The following is a 14,888-nucleotide window of genomic DNA, read 5'->3' as shown; positions in this document are numbered from 1 at the left end:
TGGACCTTGAACAACTACCGTAATACTATAAGAAAAGGATTGACAGTGGCGGGAAACTATGAGGGGGGGACAGGAAGAGGAAAGGAGGTGGGATTAATGGCAATCGATATCTGTCTGGGAAAAGGAGGGCACACCTCATCCACAAGGGTACCTGCAAAATGAATATTTGTATACCTAACCCTTAATTGTACCCCACAACTTTAAAATAAAAGATATATATTAATTTATAAGAAAAAAACAAAAACAAAAATTATTATTTTCTAGCCCTAAAAACAACAACAAAAAATAGACAACTGACCAGATTTGGTCCCCGCAGAGTAGTCTGTTGACACCTAACCTAGATTATTACACAGATCAGATTATTACACCCATAAAAGTGATGTTCAAAATATTAGCATTACTTGTGTACCCCTAAAAATTGTTTTGAAAAACTGTTTATCTTGATACATGTCTATAATGGCACCTAAAGTTCTTGTCTTAACTGTAATCATGGCAAATGATGTAACTATATCCATAATTCTACCGTATGTATACATTAAGGTTCAGATTTAGTTTATTCAATTTATGGAAAATCTATGTCTAATAATCCAAATGACAAAGTTTGTCATATCTTTCTCAAATTCAGGTTCACTTGATATCAGAAATGAATAAATGGTTAGAGGTAAAAATATGGGTAGATACATTGATATATAGGTGGCAGGTCGGCAGATAGATAATGGGCTGGATAGATAGGCAGGTACAAAAGACAGTTGGTTTCTTGAATTTTACTCCCTTATTTTTTTTGGTGTCCCAGAAACTTTTATGCCCTAGGATCAGACCACAATATAATTTGGAATGAGTTGGTGATATAGCTTCTACTTCCTTCTGTAAAGTAGTAACAGGAGGATTCTGAAGAGAGAGTTTGGAAAGTCTCACTAATCCCCTGCCAAGTCATGTTAGTTCTGGAAAGGGTACCAATGGAATCTGAAGACCTGGAAGATAATATTTGCAACTCTATGAGTCCAGTAACCTCCCCCTGAAACTGTTTCATTACCTCCATAGTTACGTGTATCCTAATTTGGAGACCATGGGTAAAGAGTCCAAATGTTCCCTGCACAGTCATGCCTCAGATAAGGGCATTTTGGTCAATGAAGAACCACATATACCAAAATAACGGTTCCATAGGATCATAATGAAGCTGGAAAATTTCTACCACCTAGTGACATCACAGTCATCATAATGCCATACCATAACACATTACTTGTCTCTTTGAAACGATGCCGATGTAAACAAACTGACCGCGTCGCCAGTCATATTTTATATAGCACTTACAATTATGCACAGTACATAGTAATTGCTTATGCTGCCGCTTTCCATATTTACTATTCTATACTTTTTATCATTATCTTAGAATTCTCCTAAAAAAATAATAGCTGTAAAACAGCCTCAGGCAGATCCTCCAGAAGGTGACCAGAAGGAGGCATTGTGATCACAGGAGATGACAGCTCACTGTTTGTGATTGCCCCTGAAGAGCTTTCAGTGGGACAAGATGTGGAGAAGAAAGACAATGATATTGATGATCCTGACCCTGTGCAGATCTAGGCTACTGTGTGTCTATGCCTTCATTTTAAAAATAAAAGTGCAAAAAGCAAAATAAATAAATAAATACAAATTTTTAAAGTAGCAAAAGTCTATAGAATAAGGACATAATGAAAAATATTTTTTGTGTAGTTGTACAACGTGTTTGTGCCTTAAACTAATGCTATGACAAGAGTTAAAAGTTAAAAACACTAAAATGTTTATAAAGTAAAAAAGTTTCAGTAAACTGAGGTTAATTTATTACTGAAAAAAGAAAATTTTTTTCATAAGTTTAGTGCAACTTAAATGTGCAGTGCTCTGGTTTTTTATTGTTGTTGTTGTTGTTGTTGTTGTTTTAATGAGTTCATTGGAGTATATTTCCAGAAGGGGGATTGCCGGATCGGATGGGATGTCCAGTTTTAGATCTTTTTAGATCTTTTAGGAATCACCACACTGTTTTCCACAGAGGTTGTACTAGTTTACACTCCCACCAACAGTGTAGAAGTGTTCCCTTTACCCTGCATCCTCTCCAGCATCTGTTGCTTTTTGAGTTATTAATGATGACCATCCTGACTGGATTTAGGTGGCATCTCAGTATAGTTTTAATTTACATTTCTTTGATGATTAGTGAGGCTTAGTAATTTTTTATGTGTCTGTTGGCTGCTCATATGTCTTCTTTTGAGAAATGTCTATTCAAATCTTTTGCCCACTTTTTAAAATAGTGTGCCTGTTTTTTTCTTTTCAGCATGTTTGAGTTCCTTATAGATCCTAAATGTTAGACCTTTGTCAGATATACAGTTGGTAAATATTTTTTCCCAGTCTGTGGGCTGTCTTCTTGCCTTTTGGCTTTGCAGCTTTTCAGTTTGATGAGGTCCCACTTGTCTATTTTATCTCTTATGGCATGGGTACTTGGTTTTGATCAGGAATTGGTTGCCAGCTCCAATTTCCATGAGGGTGTCTCCTGCATTTTCTAAGGTTCTTAATTAAAGTCTACAATAGTGGCCAGGAATGTTCTAGGTCTTCATATTCACTCACCACTCACTCGGAGTAACATCTAGTCCTGCAAGTTCCACCCACGGCAATTGTGCTATGCATGTGCATTGTTATCTGTCTTTTATACCATATTTTGATGGTGCCTTTTCTGCTTACCATTACATTACAATTGCCTACAATATTCAGTAGAGTAATATGCCGTACAGGTTTGTAGCCTAGTAGCAACAGACTATACCATATAGCCTAGATGTTTAGTTTTAGACCATGTAGGTTTGTGTAAGTACTCTATGAAGTTTACACAATGGCAACATCACTTAATAATGTATTTTTCTTCTTGTATCCCCATCATTCAACAATGCATGACTGAGTAACAGTAATATATCAAGATGAGAAGGGCTTGTTGGTGGTAGTGATTTAATAAACAATAATATATCAAGATGAGAAGGGCTTGTTGGTGGTAGTGATTTAATAAAAAATATATCACTCCAAGCTCACAGGTTTAGAAAACTTTTTGATGCATACCTGTTGTTTCTCTCCCTGATCCAGTTGCTGCTCTATGTAAGTGTGTCAGTGGCCAATTTTTTCTTCCTGTTACTTAAGGGCCCCAAAGAGACATAGGACTATCCTGAGTATATTATGAGATATCAAAGACAGATATTGTTTCCCAATTTTTTAATGAGGAATTCGACATTCAAATGCAGAACACAAATGGAAATATATTTTTCAACAAAGGACATCACTGAAGGCATAGTCATGTTTTTGTTAAATGTAATACAAGGGATCACCTATTGTTTAAAAACTAATAATCATAAACTATTTCTCACCTGAATAACATAGCACATAATAAGAATGCAGGGTGTTTTCCTTGGGTTCCATTAAACTTGATAAAGCAACTAACTCTCTTCTGAACCAATGAATGCCCCTACCAAGTATCCCTTCTAATAAAACAGGTAGGCTTTCAAAATACTAAAACCCGAAATATGAATGAATGATAGAAGAGAAAAATTGTCATTGAAGTTGCTAACAAAATGTTTTGATAAAATCTGTCATGAAAATAGAACATGACTAGATGACTTCCCAGTCTCATTAGGGTAAACACTATTTTACAATGAACAGATAAACAAACACAACAATTACCTCTACTGGTTACAGGACAGCCAAACAGAGAATGATACTAAGAGTTCGTGGAACTTGGGAGAGTCTAGGACTATCAATGTCTCAACCTGTTTTTGTTTTTGTTTTTGTTTTTGATAAACCTATATGTCAGAATACACATACACATGTGGGTGTGTATAATGATCTCTTTCATAAAAATAATCAAATCTTCTGTACTTATTAAGCATCATAGACTTGATATAGCTTAAGTGCCCATTTTGTGTGTACATTTTTCCTGTATTTTTAAAAAGTATTTATTACAGTTTTATCTAAGTGGATTCAGGTTAATGTACACTCTAATAAAAAGACAGTTTAGAAACAAATTCCTTGTAGAAAATAGCTATTTTTTCCCTTTGTATATTTTAAAAGGCATGCCTGAATGGTTTACTAAGGTATAAAAGTACATAAAAGCTTTATTAGTGTTTTATTAAGGGACTAGATGCATAAAAAATAAGTGACTTCCCTGGTGCTACTCTATAAATAAAAGTGATCTCTCTGGTAATAACTGATCTCTCCATTTCTTTTGTGGTCTTGTTTCTCAGTCTTTGATTACAACAAAACACTTGGAATTGCATTGAAATCAGCACAACACGGATTCTGCTCCAAACCCTGTCTCTAAAAGACCTTGCCTATTGATGGAGACCTTCCACAGGAGAACCTACAGTTGTTTTGGTCCCTTTAAAGAACTCCACTCCTTGTCAAACTTATCTCTCTGGAAACTATGCATTCTGGAATGTTTCCTTGGACCAGGCAATGCCTAGAGAAAGGTTATTTGGAATAAGACTTCTCTAGAGACCTGATACATCAATCTGCATGTGATATTCTAAGCAAAGCTGCTCAGAATGTACACACACACATACACACACACACATCAACCAGAAATGATTAATGTATGAAAAATAGAAAACAAGTGTCAATAGAAAGAGTCTATAATCTAATAAATGACGTGCTTTCAAAGCACATTAAAATCCTACAAATCTTAACAGGACTGCTTGATTAGCACACAGTGTCTCTGCTTCTGGAATCACTGTTTCAGAGGCAAAGTGTGTCTCATTTCACTTGCGATTTTATAATGAGATTCAAACCAACATTAAAGAGTGGCATATTTGTTTTCTGAAGGATATTCCCCAGGCATGCCCAAAGCCAGCCTGGCTTCCTGTCTGTGCCATTGTTTGCACATTTTGTAAATATCACTTGAGTTTTTCTGTATCCTATCATAAACTCCCAAATTCCAAATGACCTCCCAAATCTACCACTCTGCAAATGCTGTTTTAATATCTTGAAAGACACAGTTTTTAAATTTAAAAATATCTCTTCCACAAAGGTCACCTGGGCACCATCTTCACAAAGGGAAGACATTTCTACCGTCTATTCTATCTCCATTCCGATTGTGAACTGCCTGCTGCCTGCTTTGCATTCTGTTCTCTAAAAGGCTTATTAATGGGGTCTAGAGGGAGGCTGTCAGAAATGGCAGACCGAATCAGGGGATTTTCCTTCAACAGCCAAATGACACACACAAGCTAAAGAATTAAACAGATGACTAACCAGTGCCCTTTTGTCTGAAGATGAAGGTGGGATTGCCAACTTGCAAACCAGAAACTGACATTTGGGTGGATTAAACCGTCCTGCTATTGTACTGAGTGTTTGTAATCACTACTGCTTTCTTGATCTCAAGTGTCCCAGCAAAAGCCTTCTCCGTTCTTCGAATCATGTTTGTAGAAACCCTCAGCTGAGCTTTGGCTGTAAACATTTATCCACCAAGAAGCAGTGTTCTGACACTAACTGAGAAGAAGCGTTGGCTTCTAGGTATTTAATTAAAACATTAAGGGAAAAAGCTTTCATGTCAACATTCACAAGTACTTTCTTATAGCTGAGGGTTGCTATAATTGAGTTTTCCTCCCCTTTTCAGCCTTCTCTGAGAGCTGCAATAGCTTGAGGTTCACTTTGCTTCATGCTGTTAGTTGTGGCTTTGAGACTTTGCCCCATGCTGTCACCTTCCTGATTCTCTCAATCTGGTTGTTAGCTTTAATTTCTAAAATCAAGATTGGATGGCAACAAGGGGCTTTAATGAAGAGTGAAAAAGACATTTGTTAAACAGCATTAAGAATTCTTATTTGCACTGCTATAAAATGTGGTCAAGCCAAATGCTTTCTGCTTTTATGAATCATCCAATTTCCTTTACCACATAATTAATGTTAATAAGGAGAAGGCATTGTATAGGAACTAAATATATCATAATAGATGCTGGCTCTGGGTGTAGGTTCCTGGGGTGTCACCATTCTCATTTTGAAGTTCTGGGGGGACCATGTATTGTAAGAAAGGACATGGAGAACAAATTACATTATGGACGTTTGATTATTGATGAAGTTCATGTAATAGAAGTACTTACTTTTCCCTAAAAGATGAATTTTTCAGTAGAAAGACAGCAAGAAGACATTTAGTAATGCCATATTAGTGCACCTTTCTGAACAGCAGCATTTCTAAAAGAACATTTTTAAGTTACTCTGTGCCTTGGACCATTGAATGTAATAAAGGGAGATTGTCCATGCAGTTCTCTTCAATGTATCAAGTCAATTGAGAGGAGCTTTATTCTCCTTTCATAAAATGTAAAGGTATAGATTTTATGAAACTCCTCAGCCAGTCAAGATGGCTGCAACCAAGTGTTACAAGAAAGATACAAAAGTAGTTATAAAATGTCTGTTAAATACCTGGTTATATAAAACAAATCATTGGTGGGGTTCAGCATATTCCAATGAGCTCAGTTCTTTTATAAATAACAACCTTTTGATTTAGAAAAGTCAAATCTGCCTACCTGACATGAAAAAGTTAACATGTTAAGTCACCAAGTACCTGTTAACTGTGCTAAAAAGTGAGAATACACACAAATGCATACGAAATGGTGCCCAACTTGTAGAAAATATTGTTTTCTCAAGGAGAAAAAAAATGTTTAAGTTGGATAAAAATGAAGGCTACATGTAAGGGCTCAATTAAGCAATGCAGCCAATAAAGTGGCATAATGTTACAGCAGGGAAAATACAGCAGCAGTGGCATGCTAGACTGTGTTCCTATTAGCTTCTTCAATTTCCCTAACTCATGCAATAACTACAGTCCTAGGCCAGATCACAGCTTAAATAACCAATAAGAATTAAATCCACCTTGACCATTCATGACATGACTGGCTTTCCTCCTGATACCTGAGTCCCTGCTTTAATAAACTATAACTTGCTGGAATTCTGAAATGTCCTTCTCATCATACTCTCATTGGTCTTGCTCTTCCTCCCCATTTTTTTTGTTGTTATTACTGTTGTTGTTTTGTTTTGTTGGTGGTGGTATTATTTTTCTTGCTTGTTTTATTTTGTTTTGAGTTAGAGTCTCACTCTGCCACCCAGAGGCACCCAGGCTAGAGTGCAGTGGTGCAATCTCGGCTCACTGCAGTTATGACCTCCTGGGCTCAGGTGATACTTTCGCCTTAGCCTTTAGGGTAGCTGGGATTACAGGTGCATGCCACCACGTCCAGCTATTTTTATTTATTTATTTTTTTGTAGAGATGAGGTCTCACTCTGTTGCCTCGGCTAGTCTCAAATTCTTGGTCTCAAGCAATTCTCCTGCCTCAGCCTCCTGAAATGCTAGGATTACAGGCATGAGCCACCATGCTGGCCCTTCCTCCTGTTCTTAAAACAGACATGTTTCTGTCTCGTGGGCAACTGCATTAATGGCAAATTTCTGTCTGCCTCCCAGCTTTTCAGCAGTTGGCTCCCACATCAGTTTCCTAGTCTGTTTGCTCTTGGTAATTTTCTGTGCCTTCCAGCCCACTTCAATATAGCTTACCAATGCCATTTGCCAATTGGGTATCAAACTTATCTGATTTATTAGGTTGATGCATAAGTTTGAAGCATTTGTTTTTGGCTCGGACATATTGAGAGTTTGTTTATCATTTGTCATTTGGAGTGACAATATTGTGCTTGTCAATATACCTTGCATCTGGCAGATTTAAAGAAAGTTAGTGCTATTTGTGAGCTAAAGAAGATGGAGTATCATGTTGCAAAAAACAAAGACTTCTGATATAGTCTTCTGTTTGAGTTTAACAGAGGTGTAAAGATAGTGAAGGTGGCTGGAAACATTTGTGCCCCATATAGGGAGAATGCCATCTGGAAAAGCATGGCAAGAAAATGGTGTTGTAGTTTCAAAAAGGGCCACTTTGACCTGACTGGTTCTCCATGCTCAGGAAGACCATCGGGCTTGATGAAGACCATTTAAATGCTTTAATCCATGATGATCCATGTCATTCAATCCAAGAATTGGCAGATGTGATGAACTGTGACCAGTCAACTATCGTGTAACCTTTGTATCAAGCCAAAAATGCTATGAACTTATGCATCAGCCCAATGTTATCAATCAAAACCTCCAAGAGGCATGACCCACTCCCCTCAGTATATGACTTCTGTTGGTTTTATTCAGTCTATCACACTATTAATTCATTGAAAAAGGGAACCGTCTTGCATAATATACTTCCTCCAATATATTCTCCCTTACTGCTTTTCTCCAAGACAAGATATGATAAAGGACTTCCTGGGATGACATTCATCCCATTATATGACCCCTCATCTACATTTACTTAATTTGGGGGCTATTAAATTACTTCTTTACAATTATGGTTCATCCAGATATCAATATTATTATATTATTGACCAGTCCTCATCTTAAAACTGTGTAAGAACTCCTAGGCACTAGTCACTTAATGAACACACAGGAGACAGTCTCATAGGTCTGGAGATACCAAGGATTTTAGGACCTAGGAACTAGGGACAAAGACCAAATATTTCTTTCTTTATTATGTTGCACCATCTTAAACAAATTTGTATTCTCTTACACAATTCAATACCATACTACTCAACAAACGGTACCTGACTGAATAGCACAGTCTGAAATCTAGTCTGTATTCTACTCTTTAATATGATTCTGGTTTGTAGCTTCATCTGACCAGATAGGGAAATGTATGCCAATTTATCTACTATGAGCTTTTTTTTTCTATTTGTCTAATGGGGCCATAAGAGTAAGAGCTTAGTAGATAAGCTTTTATCTACTAAGAGTTTTTTTTTTTCTATTTGTCTGAGGGGGCCATAAGAGTAAAACCAACGCTAATGACTACTCCTTAATTCTTTCACATTCTTAGCAGTCATATTTCCCAGAGGTATATTACATTGCTGTCTACCTTTATTTACTTTCTGTGTATACCTAACCCACTCCAGTCTGATCTGGGTTTTGTGCAAAAAAAGAAGAATGTTCAAGGTAGATCAAATATGTAAGACATATTGAGAATAAGTGGAGAGAAATTAGCCAATAAAGGAGACTGATAAAGGATGATCTGAGAAGAAGAACGAAAACTAGAAAACCATTGTCTCTCAGAAAATAAGTGAGAAGATTTTTTAAGGGAGTAGTTGACTATGCCCAAGGCTGACAGTTTTAAACTAGAGGTACCTATAGGGTATCCATTAAATCTTGTAACATGAAGATCAACAATGACCTTAAAATTTTGACCAAGTGATGGACACAAAACCTAGATTGAACAGGAGTTTTGTAGTTTTGAGTACCACCGTGTACGTGTCAAGTTCCCAAATGTGTGACTTTGGATAAGTCCTCTCCCCTGAGCACCATTCTCCCACCTCCAATTATCAAGGAACAGGGAAAATGAAGAGTGTTCTCCTCTTTCAGGGCTGTCAGTGCTATCCCTTAGGTGACAAGAGTCACCATTCCTTCAGTGCTGATGCTGCATCTGTAAACGTAAGGTTTCAATGAGATCAGGAAGACATTTGTGCAGAAACTGGTGATTATGGTACTAAATTAAAATATCTCACCCAGATCTGCACTTTATCATTCATCTGATTTTCTTTTCGAAGTGACTTTCAGTGTAGTTTATCATCTGTGTTTTACTTACTTCTTAATGTGATGCATACACACACATATACACAATGGAATACTACTCAACTATAAAAACAAGATCTCGTCATTTGCCCCAAAATGGATGAAACAGAGTACATTATGCTAAGTGAAATAAGACAGACAAGGAAAAATATTGCATCATGATCCCACTTATAGAAGAATCCAGGGGTGATGGTGAGGAAATGGGAGATATAGTTCAAATGACATAAAGTAGTGTATATGTAGGACAAACAAGTACAGAGGTCTAATGTACAAGAAGACTACAGTTCCTAAAATTGTATTGTATTAGGGTTTTTTTTTGTTTTGAAAACCATCCTTTCTTGAAGGTCTGAGAGATTATGGAATATTTGTGATTACATGTGTGTTTTCTATGTGTTCTATAGCACCTAGAACAGTGTTTCATAACTTATTAAACATAGAAAACCTTATGAAGTTTTAAAGAAATATAAGAATCTAGTCTGACTCTTAAAAACCCCGATGCCATAGGGTTGAAGTGGTAACCGTATGTTTTTATTAATTTTCCTAACTGTTTCAGGGAATAGTCACAGTTGTCAAGCACTGGATTATAACAGTAGATGCTCAAAAACATTTGTTGAATAAACTGATCAATTTTTTTTAATTCACAGTCAAAAAGCACACATTACAATTATTTAAAGAGTTGTCAATAAAATAAATAATAGTTGATGGAGTTGGAAAGAGTCTATAAACTTATGCTATATTTTCAAACAAAAACAAACAAACTAGAAAAGGCTATGTGTTGTTGTGGTTGCTTTCCAACAAATCTAAACAGGCACTGATAGCAGTGTCCAAAATTTATAGCAGGTATACAACCTATTTAATAGGCCAATCGATTTTGGGTCATTTTCATTTAAAAGCAGAAATAAATTGACTTGCATGATGTTGTACCAACAAATATGGTTGTAATTTTGATCCAAAAGATGATTACCTTTAACCTAGGAAAGTTCACCTATATATTACAGTCAAAAAAGATCAAAATAGTTTGGATAAAAGAAAAGGAAAAATACATTTTAATTCATTCACTCATTGTACTCATTCTTCTAAATTATTTAACATAAATTTTATAAAGTTCTTAATCAGATAGAGAAAATTTCAGAAGATGTAGGGATAATTTGATGAAGAAAATGATTTTTCCACTCCCTCTGAACTCTGTCATTGTTAACGCTGTTGCTTTCAACTTTAATTGAAGAGATCTATGTGAATCGCCCATTTTTTTCATGCAATACTGACATACATCACCTCTCTTGAAGAATTAATTAACCTAAAAAGATACAGATTGAAAAGAGTCTACCATAATTTACATGTGTAATGTAATTCCCTAGGATGTAATTTTGTACCAGAAAATGGGTAATTTCTTTATTATTGTGAACTACTATGAATTTTAATGGCTAAAAAGAAATCATGAGCTGTTTTGGATCTGGTTTTTAAGACAGTTCCCTAGGAATTACGATAGCCTCAGCCATATGGCAAGTATCACCCCATTTCCCTGTTTATACAACAAATGCCTTACTGAGGTTCATGGTATTGTTCTCAAGAGCCAATATTGATCATAGTATGGCAAATGGAAATTAGGAAGAAAGAATATCTAATTGTTCCTTGAAAGGTGCTAGGTCAAGAATATGAGGGTATGAGTGACCATTCCTTTGGTAATAAGGGCAGCTCCTCACCTGCTCCCACCTTTTAGACTCTCAAGATTCTGGTGTTACCAAGAGGTCAATTACATGTACTGCAAATGGAAAAGTGTATGAAGCCTTTTTTCACTATCCTGCCCTTCAAAATGTCTGAAATGCATTCATTATAGGGGACGTAAGCCTGGATTATTGTTTTAAAAGTCCATTTTCTTTCTTTTTTCTTTAAAATTTTGTCTGTTGTTTATTATGATTTATTCACTTGAAATTTTATTAAATGTCATTCAATGAAGTGAAAATGAATAGATTAAAATGTTCAATAAAGGTAGAAAAGTACCAATCTATAACAATATGCATTTGAAAATATTGACTCTTCAGTCTACCAAGTCATACAAGAAAGCATGCAAACACACAAACACACACACACACACACACACACACACACACACACACGGCAAGAGCCCTCAAAATATCCAAAGTGTTTAGATTTTTCAGAAACATATTATACTCAGTTGTGTGCCCAATAATCTTGGTGGAGGTAATTTGAAATTCCAGCATAAATCAAATTTGTTAAAAACACTTATTGCTTTCTAATACCTTCCTCTAAAGGTTTTATGTTTAGGGCTTTGGAAATAGATTTCTGCGCTCACAGTGACTATAAAGGACATACTGAAAAGCATATCCCAATGGAAACCCCTCTGCCTGATAGGAACTGCCTAAATGTTTAATGACATTAGCTCCCTGCAAATGACATTCATTTCCTGCATATGCAAATTTTCTTAATGTGAACCCCCCATAACAGGTAGAATGGATAAAGTTAATGAAGCCATGCAATTACAATCACTATGGTGACTGCAATCCCCTGAGAACAATAATGCGATAATATACATGAGTTTTGACTTTCTTTGGAAACACAGCTTATAATTTGAAAACAGATAGTAAAATATTTTCATTATCTTTCTCTTACTCCTAAGGCAAAAGCAAGTACAAATAGATTATGCCCTTTATTAACTGAAAATAAAATGATAAGAGAAAGGAAAAATACAATGTTTGTAATGGTTTATTTTCAACTTTCAATGCCTTTATTTGGCTTCTGTTTAAAGCCCTCTTTCCTTTTAATTAGAAAGGCACTAGGGCCATTGGAGACAGATATTTTTTCTTAAATCCTGATCTTTCCTTGTTAATACTAGGGAGGCTACACAACTGGAATTTATGGCTATTGTGCAAAGATGACCTGTCCAGTAATTTTAAACTAGGCAACAAAGTCCTCAAACACTCTCAGTGATTTGGGAAGCATCAGGTTGAGAGAGAAAAGATGATTCTTAGTAAATCTTGTTTCACTGATTTCTTTAATCTTAATTTTTGTGTTTTAAAGAAAACAGGAAACAAACAGAACAACAGAAAGTGTGCAACTCCATAGGCTGGTCCCATGTTGCTAAGTTCATATTCAGCCAAAGTGAAGTTCTTTCAGTAATGGACATTGATTGCGCAAGGCTTTGGGGTGGTATTAGACACAATGATACCTAAATTGTTTTCCTATTTCACCTCTCTGATCATTTATTTCCAAAAATACCAAAAAAGTATAATCATTCTTCCTTTATATCTACCAGGAAGATAGAATGTTATATTTTATACCACCCATAAGGGAACTGAAATCAAGCTATTTATTCTAAGAACATCTTGTGATGTGTATGAGTATGGCTCACAAATCAACCTTCCTTTTCATGCCTCAGTTGATTCCAACTTTTTTGCAGTCTCTCACTCACTGACTCAAAATGGAGATGTAGAGCCTTTCTCAAACAAGCAGCAGGTTTTGGGCAAGAGTTGGTGGTATACAAATATACACTGAGAGTTTTGTGTCCTCCGATTAGCTGAGAAATACAGTCCCCTGCAAAATGAAAACTAAGAAAGTAATGTTCAGTTTCATACAATTGCATGTTTTAAAGATTAGCTATTTGAAAGTGTTTCAAGGGCACTAACTGTTTTTCATAAATCTTCCAAATTAAATTCAATACAACACATTAAAGATGGAACCAGACATGATCAAGCACTGAAAATATATCTGCTGTTATTCATTTTAATTAATAAACTATGTTTACAGTAGTTTAGGCATAATTGAGCAGGAAGTATCAAGAATTCCCATACCTCCCTTTAATGCAATACCTCCCTTTAATTATCCAATCCTACACTATAGCAATACATTTGTTAAAATCAATGTACCAACATCGACACATTATTATTACCCAAAGTCTATAATTTACATTAAGTTTCATTCTTGGTATTATACCTTCCTATATGTGTTTACAAAAGTGTAATTATATAAATCTACCATTGTGGTATCTTACAGGGTAGCTCCCCCCACCACCAAAGTTCTCTGCGCTCTGTCTGCTCATCCCTCCCCTTCCCCTAACCTTTGGTCACCTCTGATCTTTTTACTATCTCAATAGTTTGTGCTTACTGGAATGTCAAGTTATAGTTATACAGTATATAACCTTTCGTTTGGCTTCTTTCACTCAGTAATTTGCATTTAAGTTTATTTCATGTCTTTTCATGGCTGACTTGATGGTGGATTTCATTTCTAACACTAAATAATATTGATTATCTGGATGAATCACATTTTCTTTATCCATTTACCCACTGAAAGGTATCTTGGTTGTTTCTAAATTGTGATGATTATGAGTAAACCTGCCATAAACATCTGTGTACAGGTTTTGTGTGAACATAAGTTTTCAGTTCATTTAGGAAAATAACAAGGAGTTAACAACAAATTATTTTGGCTTGATTTATGAAGTTTCATGACAGTAAGTTTTCATGCATTGATCTCTAGGTCAGAACAACATATTTGGGGGGTGAAATATGTGAACTTGGGCTAATGTCTAAAAAAAATACAAATAAGCTAAAAAAATCTTACTTTTTGGCTAATTCAGTAATTATCCAGAAAATTTCTGGAAAAATATTAAAAACATGAAGTAGATACAGAGATAGTATTTGAATATATATTTAATGTATTTATTTTAAAAGTCAACCAGCATCATACTCCTATATTAAGGCAATAAGTACAAAATATCTGAACTTCTGTGAAAAATTACCTTATAACCAAAGAATATGAGATATTTTATATTAAGCCAGTAAATTCAATATGATATCCCTTTTGGACAATGATTCTAAATAAAGTTTATTGTATATCATGGTTTGTATATCTTCATCTTCAAAGAATAGAAAGATATTCTGAATCATCTTGGCAATAGGTGGATATTTTGTATATAAGACTGGAAAATAGGCATCTGAAATAGTGCTCAACATCATCTGACACATACTCAGTGTCTCCACCATCTCCATGAACTCTTTAAAACTTACTCTTGGGTTTCGTTGTCCTACATTTTTTTTCATGAGGTAAAGTGAGAGTGCAGTGAGTACCAGGCTTCCACATGTAAAACCCAGGGGACTGCACACCTGCAGCATCCCCAACTGACTGACACACTGCCTCAGCATTCCACCAATGCCCCCAACAGGGTACTTGTGAGACTTTAAGGTGGTGAGCATGGGCCTCCACAGAGGGCATGCACAAAAATTCTAAAGACAGCAAGTGAATATCAG

The 14,888-nt window shown here is 35.7% G+C and overlaps 1 pseudogene across 1 annotated transcript in view; it reads right to left on the bottom strand.

Moving 5' to 3' along the window:
• The window catches only part of LOC103274256, a 121,687-nt pseudogene that overhangs the window by 56,095 nt on the left and 50,704 nt on the right, over positions 1-14,888 (bottom strand). The gene's annotated exons all lie outside the window — the stretch shown is intronic.

This window comes from Carlito syrichta, unplaced genomic scaffold, assembly GCF_000164805.1.
Source record: "Carlito syrichta isolate Samal-C Ts95f unplaced genomic scaffold, Tarsius_syrichta-2.0.1 Scaffold314672, whole genome shotgun sequence".
Classification (NCBI taxonomy): domain Eukaryota; kingdom Metazoa; phylum Chordata; class Mammalia; order Primates; family Tarsiidae; genus Carlito; species Carlito syrichta.
The sequence above is the reverse complement of the archived record's forward strand: the minus strand, read 5'-3'. Positions and strand labels throughout refer to the sequence as shown.